The 6,977-nt window shown below is 41.1% G+C and overlaps 1 pseudogene; it reads left to right on the top strand.

Moving 5' to 3' along the window:
* The first annotated feature begins 1,673 nt into the window (after positions 1-1,673).
* LOC103469501 (cytohesin-2-like) overlaps positions 1,674-6,977 on the top strand; it is a 15,092-nt pseudogene continuing 9,788 nt past the window's right edge.

Below are 6,977 nucleotides of genomic sequence, written 5' to 3' on the forward strand. Positions count from 1 at the left end.
GATGTTTCTACTTCCTGTTTGAGAGGCTGGGTGATGTTTCTACTTCCTGTTTGAGAGGCTGGAGGATGTTTCTACTTCCTGTTTGAGAGTCTGGATGATGTTTCTACTTCCTGTTTGAGAGTCTGGATGATGTTTCTACTTCCTGTTTTAGAGTGTGAGTGATGTTTCTACTTCCTGTTTTAGGAACTGTGACCTCACGAAGCCGCTCTGCAGACAGAGCGCTTAGCGTCGCTTTGATTGAGATAAAACATGCAGAGCAGAGCGCCGACCCCCTGAGGTCACAGGAAGCTAATTCCCCTCCTGCTTGGCGGATCACGTCAGCGCAGCAGGAGCAGAACAGAGACGGTGACCCCGGGACTCTGAGGTCAACATGGCTGACGGCTCAGGTCCAGCGCGGCGCCGCCGCCGCCTTCTGGGTCTGCTTGAACCAAAACACATTTATTAATGTTAGCATGCTCCAATTATTCCTGACTGAGCAGAAGAAATGAACAAACATGTCTGCTCTGCTGGATGGTGGAAAATCTGCTAAATAAAAACAGATCAGATCAACGAGACGGAATATTATTGAAAACTTTATTGCAGTAAATCAGTTCATGAAATGAAACATTAATTAGATCAATTCCTCTCAGACTGTTTTCAAACTTTTGTTTCTGTTAATTTTGACAGCAAATTAAAACATTTTTAATATCATCACCTTAATAAAACATCTTTTGCCAAAACAAATTAGTATGTAGTTTATTACTTAGCTGAGATTAATGCTGTTAATCCCAGAAACTGAGAGCTGCAGCATTTTGCCTTCTGAGTTTTGGTGACAATCGACTCAAAGCAGGAAATTATTCTGTTTGGTCAAATACTTAAAAAACATCTGGATAAACTGCAGGCGGCCCAAATTAAAGCTGCATGTGTTTCAGAGCATTTATGCAACAGTTATGATTTCATAAAATATGGCTTCATGTTTTATTCCCTCCATCAGCAGATATGATGTAATACTGGAAGGACACGTTTTACCACTTTCACATTTTTATTCCTGGAGCCAACAATCAGTTCATGTTCTGGTGAAGTGTTGGTGGTGAGGACCAGGTGGACTCAATCTGCTAGCGTGTGACTGACCTGTCGCTCCTGCATCAGAAGCTAACAGTGCTGGTAGCATGTAAACCCAGAACTGTGCAGGACAGGCGGTGATGGTGCTGATCAATGAGCTCTGATTGATTGTTGCACAGGCTGCGCAGTTGGTAGAGCTGTTTCCTTGCTGCAAGAAGGTTCTGGGTTCGATTCCCGGCCCCGGTCTTTCTGCATGGAGTCTCCATGTTCTCCCTGTGCATGGTGGGTTTTCTCCAGGTACTCCGGTTTCCTCCCACAGTCCAAAAACATGACTGTCAGGTTAATTGGCCTCTCCAGATTGCCCCTAGGTGTGAGTGAGTGTGTGCATGGTTGTGTGTCTCTGTGTTGCAAAGCGACAGGCTGGCGACATGTACAGGTGACCCCGCCTCTCGCCCAGAACGTTAGCTGGAGAGGCAGCAGCTCCTCCTGACCCCACTGAGGGACAAGGATATCAAGAAAATGGATGGATGATCTTATTGAAGTCAAGCTAGTAAGTTAAAAAGAAAAAAATACACTTGGTGTTGTAGAAAGGGAAAAAAAAGACTTAAAAAACTAAATGTTTGTGAAAATATTTAACATAACATTGATAAAAATGCTTATTTATTTACTGCTGTTGAATTTTACTATAAAATATTTGCTATTATACTTTTGAAATAACTGGTTTAAATGGGTGGAAATCTGATTATTATTCACAATGTATTTATCTAGTTAATTCCAGAATGTTATAGATGTTTCTGTTTCTTTTGAGGTTTTCCACCTAGTGCCATGTGGACCTTCATACAAAAATAAAGTTAACTACATTAAAGGCTGTTTGAGTGAAATCCAGTTGAAACTTCACAGTTTAACCAAACCTGACCAAACTCAGCAGCTCAGAAGCTTTTCCTTCTGCAGCCACTGATCCTTTAAAGAGCCTTTAAAAATCCAAAACACAGAATATGAATTCAAATTGAGATGATGAAATTGATTATTTGTATTTAAAATCTTTGTTTTTAGTCTAGTTTTGATATTTGTCTTGAATTGCTTTTATGTATTTTGGGATTGAAGTTTCTTCCACCTTCTTCAAATCTGACAAAATCATCGTCAAACGTTTGTGCAGCAAAAATGTTCATAGTATTAAAGAAGTTATCGCCATGAGTATCTTCAGAGCTGCTCAAACGAAGCCGAGTCGATTAACACAAATGTGGTTAGATTTGAAAAATGTGGCTGGTTGACCTTTCATGACCTCTGGACACATTTATTAATCTCTTTAACATTTTTGCAGCACAGACGTTTGACACCATTTTAGTTTGATTTGAAGGAGGTGGAGCCGACGTCGCTCTGGTCTGATGAGACTTTCAGGTTCTGAGAAAACAGCAAAAAGACCCAAAACCCTCCCGGTTGAAGCAGAACCGACGGAGACGAACTCTTTCTGCCGCAGAGTTTCTGACCAACGTAAACCTGGAGCGACCGACTGAGACGCTTCAAAACGTTTCACTAGCTGCTTTATTCTGCCAGCCTTGACTGAACAAACACGACAAACCAGAGTCATTATCACTGAGACCTCGGTGAAACATGTAGCTGCAGGAAATCGAGACATGGAGAAAGGGATGAAGATGAAGGGATGAGGTTTGAAAAGAGCTGAAAAGTCCAGAATCCATTCATTTTAAAAGTAAACTGTCAGTTAATGAAATCCTCTTTATGGACGTTGACTCATTTCGTTCATGTTAAAGTTCATGCGCTGCCCACCTTCTGCTGTAAATAGATCTGTGATCCGAAAGCGCTCTGATCTCAAGGAAACATCAGCATTATGGATGCTAGGTTACCGTGGCAACATGGGGCCTTGAATGAGTTTTGTGATGTAAAGTCAACTTTTCACCAGAGGAAGCTTTGTGCTGCAGTCGGATCGCTGCGTCATTACGAAGGAGAGTCAGAGGTGACCAGATTTATTTCATTCTCATAAAACAAACTAATGATTAAAACAAAACAGGAGAGTAAGTTCAGCAGATTAGTAAAAGTAAATATTTTGCATGTTTTTATTGGTAGTGTTTCCATTACCGATAAATATGACTTAAAGTTACACATCTCTGTCACAATGATTCATTAAAGTATGAAAATACAGAACATTTCTACAATATAAAAATGTTTCTGCTCAGTAATAAAGTGTGAGAATGAAAAGAGCAGGAGAGGAAGCTGGAATATTTTTACTGACGCACAGAAACAGAAATGTTTTTGTTGCTGTAAATAATAACTGACATTGAAAAAGGCAGAAATGACATCATTTCTTCATTCTGAGAGCTTTTCTGTTCGGCCTTTAGTGGAAACTGTTTTCTGGTTCTCTGATCTTCCTGCTCGTCTCTTCCGGGCCGTTTCTGAACTTCCGGTTTGATGCGTGAACTCGGAGCTTCAGAGCCGTTCAGAGCCGCGGGACCCGGTAACCGATCCCGCTTTAACGAGCCTGCTGCTGGGCGTGGAGCGGCAGGAACAAAGCGTCCCTCATTACGGACACAAGACAAGAGACGGACCGGGACCGGAACCGAGCAGCTGCAGCTGGTAACGAGCCTCATGACGGCCGGCGGCCATGAAGGTCAACAAAACAGTTAGAGACGCTGGCAGCCATGTTGTTGGCGGCAGCCATGTTGGCGGCAGCCATGTTGTTGGCGGCAGCCATGTTGTTGGCGGCAGCCATGTTGGCGGCAGCCTCTTTCAAATGATGCGTTTCTACAGCTTCATAGTAAAAATATTAATAAAATACTGCTTCATAGTTTAAAATTATTACCCAGAGTCCTCCGCTTTCCGAAACATTTCGGGTGATTTCTGGGTTTTCTTGTTTTGAACTCTGACCTCCTTTTCTTCTCCTTGTTACCATGGTTACTAGTTGTTGTTGCTCCTTGTTTAGCTAACACCAGCCTGGTTTTTCTCTCCACCGTTATGAGCAAATAAAGTCAGAGATGAAAACCAACAAATGCAGCTGCAGCTTTTAATGAAGCTCCACTAAAACATTTATTTATGGTTTTTCTTTTCTCACTGCGTTTTTATCCAGTTTGATTCCTTTAAACTGTAAAATCCTTTTAATCGTTTGTAGCGCTCTGCAAACTGACAGAAAACCAAACCAGGAACAAAATTCATCAGATTTACTTCTGTGACCTGGAGCTGTTATGATTTTTAATTTTTACTTTTTACTATGGTTTAAAAATAACAACCAGTGATTTGCAGTCAAGCTAAATCAAAAGTGAATAAGAAATAAAGTGAAAATTAAACTTATTGAACTTTATTTTCTAAATTATGAGCGCCCCTCTCCCGGTGCTGCCCTGGGTAATTGCCATTTGACCCATATTAACATGTGTGTGATTTATTTTACAGAAAACGATTGTAGATATTTACAGACTCACTAATGCTGGCGGTTAATCACAACCTGATTGGTCAGCGAGTTAAATTCAGTTTAAAGTTAAATGGGGAAACAAAGTCACACTTTAAAAATAGTTTAAAAAGATCATGAAGTTAAAAGTAGCTCTGACCTTTAACCTCACACTCCCTCACCACCTAAACTCTATTTAAGGTTTTATTACTGCTCCTCCCCTGCTGGCTTTATTTATAGAGGAGAATCATTTAGAGGAAGTGATGTCACTGCTCATTTCGATGAGCCAATCTGACGGAGCAGAGGTCAACGCCGCCACCCTGACCCACCTGTCCACGCCTCCACTAACACGATTTGTCGTATTAACAGTTTTAATCGTGTCTACATCTCCTCTAAAACAAGAACATCCATCAATAAAACATTAAATCTGCTGTTGAGGAGAAAGTTCTGATCCAGAAAGTCTCAGTTTGACTTCAGGAGGAAAAACATTTAAAAAACTTCTGGATTATTCATGAGATTAAACCACAAAGATCAGAAACACAAGATTCACTTTAATCCAAAATAAAAGTCAGAGATTTGGCACATCAGCAGTTCTTCTTTTTGTGTCATAATCTGGATTAAATTTGAAGTAGAACAGAATAAATACGCCATCATAGGGGAGAGAGAAGAAGCGACCAGAAGTTTGATTCTGTTTGTTTAGAAGAGCGAAGCCTCGACTGGATGGAAGTGAAAGTAACTCGGTTTCCTTCCTGCAGAGAGAAAAATGACAACAAGCAGAAAACAAGATGGCGTCCGTCCCGTCAGAAAGAGCCCAGCAGCAGAACATTAAATATCATCCAGTCAGGAAACCAATGATTCAGATTTAATTATTCAGTAAAAAGTTTTGCAGTAAAATCAGAAAAAAATGATGTTTGGTTGATAATCTGGACTGCAAAACGTTTGGCGAGTGAATGTGAAGCACGGTGGTGGCAGCATCATGCTGCAGTGATGAGCAGTGAAAAGATTTGATGCCTCCAAACACTCAGTGATCAAACTCCAGCTTTTATTGTGAAAATTAATCAGATTAATGTTTCACCATAATGACTAAAAACCAGAAAACGGTAAAATCTTCCTGTGTCTGCAGAAACCAAACCAGGAGAAGTTAAAGGAAAGTTTGGGTTTTATTTGGGAATTCTTGGATGTTGACAATGTGCAGACCCACGATGGAAGCATGTTCATGTGTTAAAATGGCCTAGTCAAAGTTTAAACTACAATCCAAACAGGAATTTCTGCCAAGACTTGAAAATGGAGCTGAAAATGATCAGGATGAGTGAAACCAGAGAGACGCTGCTGTTCTTCTTCTCCTTCTTTATGGCGGTTAGATGTGAGTTGGCGCCATCTACTGGAATGGAGCGTGGATCAGGTGATGAAAGTATTTTACACAGATTTTAAAACTAAAGATAAATAATAATAATAAACTACATTCTCTATTAATTTCATCATCAAACATGGCAACAAACTTCTGACCAATCACAACCCGCCTCATTGGCGTGGCTCTACATATTTCCGGTGAACTTTGACCCCGGTGAAGCTCGTGGTCTTCATTTTGTGCTCTCCGGCGCAGGCGTACATCCCAGAACCGTCTCCATGGCGACGTCAGAAGGTCCTGTTCTGAGGTCGACTGACAGCAGATTAGTTTTATTTTTAATCGATTCTGAATTGTAGTAAATAATAATCATGATTCACGTTTGACATTTTTTTAAATTCATTTTTAAATAGTATACAATTATTCAGGCAACAATCTGACAAGAAGGTAAAGATCTGACTGACCTTTAACCTCTGGGAGGTGACAGTGAATACAGAGCAGCTGGGTGAAAATAAACATTTAAATAAAGATATGAAGGAAAGGAGGAGCAAAGAGTGAACCAGGTATGGAAGTATGTTAGTGGCAAACAGAAAAACGACCAAAATGATCCAAATACAAAACCAAGAGCCAAAAATATTAAATTCTCCTTTTTAATTCTGATCTGTTCTGAATCTTTCTCAACTTCCTGATCGTAAATATTCACAGCTGGTTTAAAATGAAGTTTCTGATGAGATGATGAAAATATTTCTACGGTGTGATTTTTTTCTTTGCGTCATCAGAGCGTGGGTTTCTCAGCAGCAGCAGCGCCGGCCCTTTTTTCCGCTCCGACTCGTCGCTGGGCTTCCTGTGAGCCGCCAGTCGCTCTGCACTCCAACATGGCCATCAGCAGAAAAGACAGCTTCCTCTGGGGCAAAGGTAGGCAGCTTTTAACCCGAACGCGGGGCAAAACGGGTAACTGCAGGCGTTTCCAGGGGTTGTCTGCTTCCAGCTGAGGATTTTCACAGATTTCAGATGTAGTTATGGAAACTTCTCTCGTTTTATTGTTCCTGTTAGAATTGTGACTTTTGGGTCTCATTAATGGTTCAGTTCCTCCAGGATGAGGGCGAGCCTCGGGGTGACGAGGCTGTGGGTCTGCTGGTCGCTGCAGACCAGCGGTGTGTGTGTGTGTGTGTGTGTGTGTGTGTGTGTGTGTGTGTG

This window comes from Poecilia reticulata, linkage group LG8 (assembly GCF_000633615.1).
Source record: "Poecilia reticulata strain Guanapo linkage group LG8, Guppy_female_1.0+MT, whole genome shotgun sequence".
Lineage (NCBI taxonomy): Eukaryota > Metazoa > Chordata > Actinopteri > Cyprinodontiformes > Poeciliidae > Poecilia > Poecilia reticulata.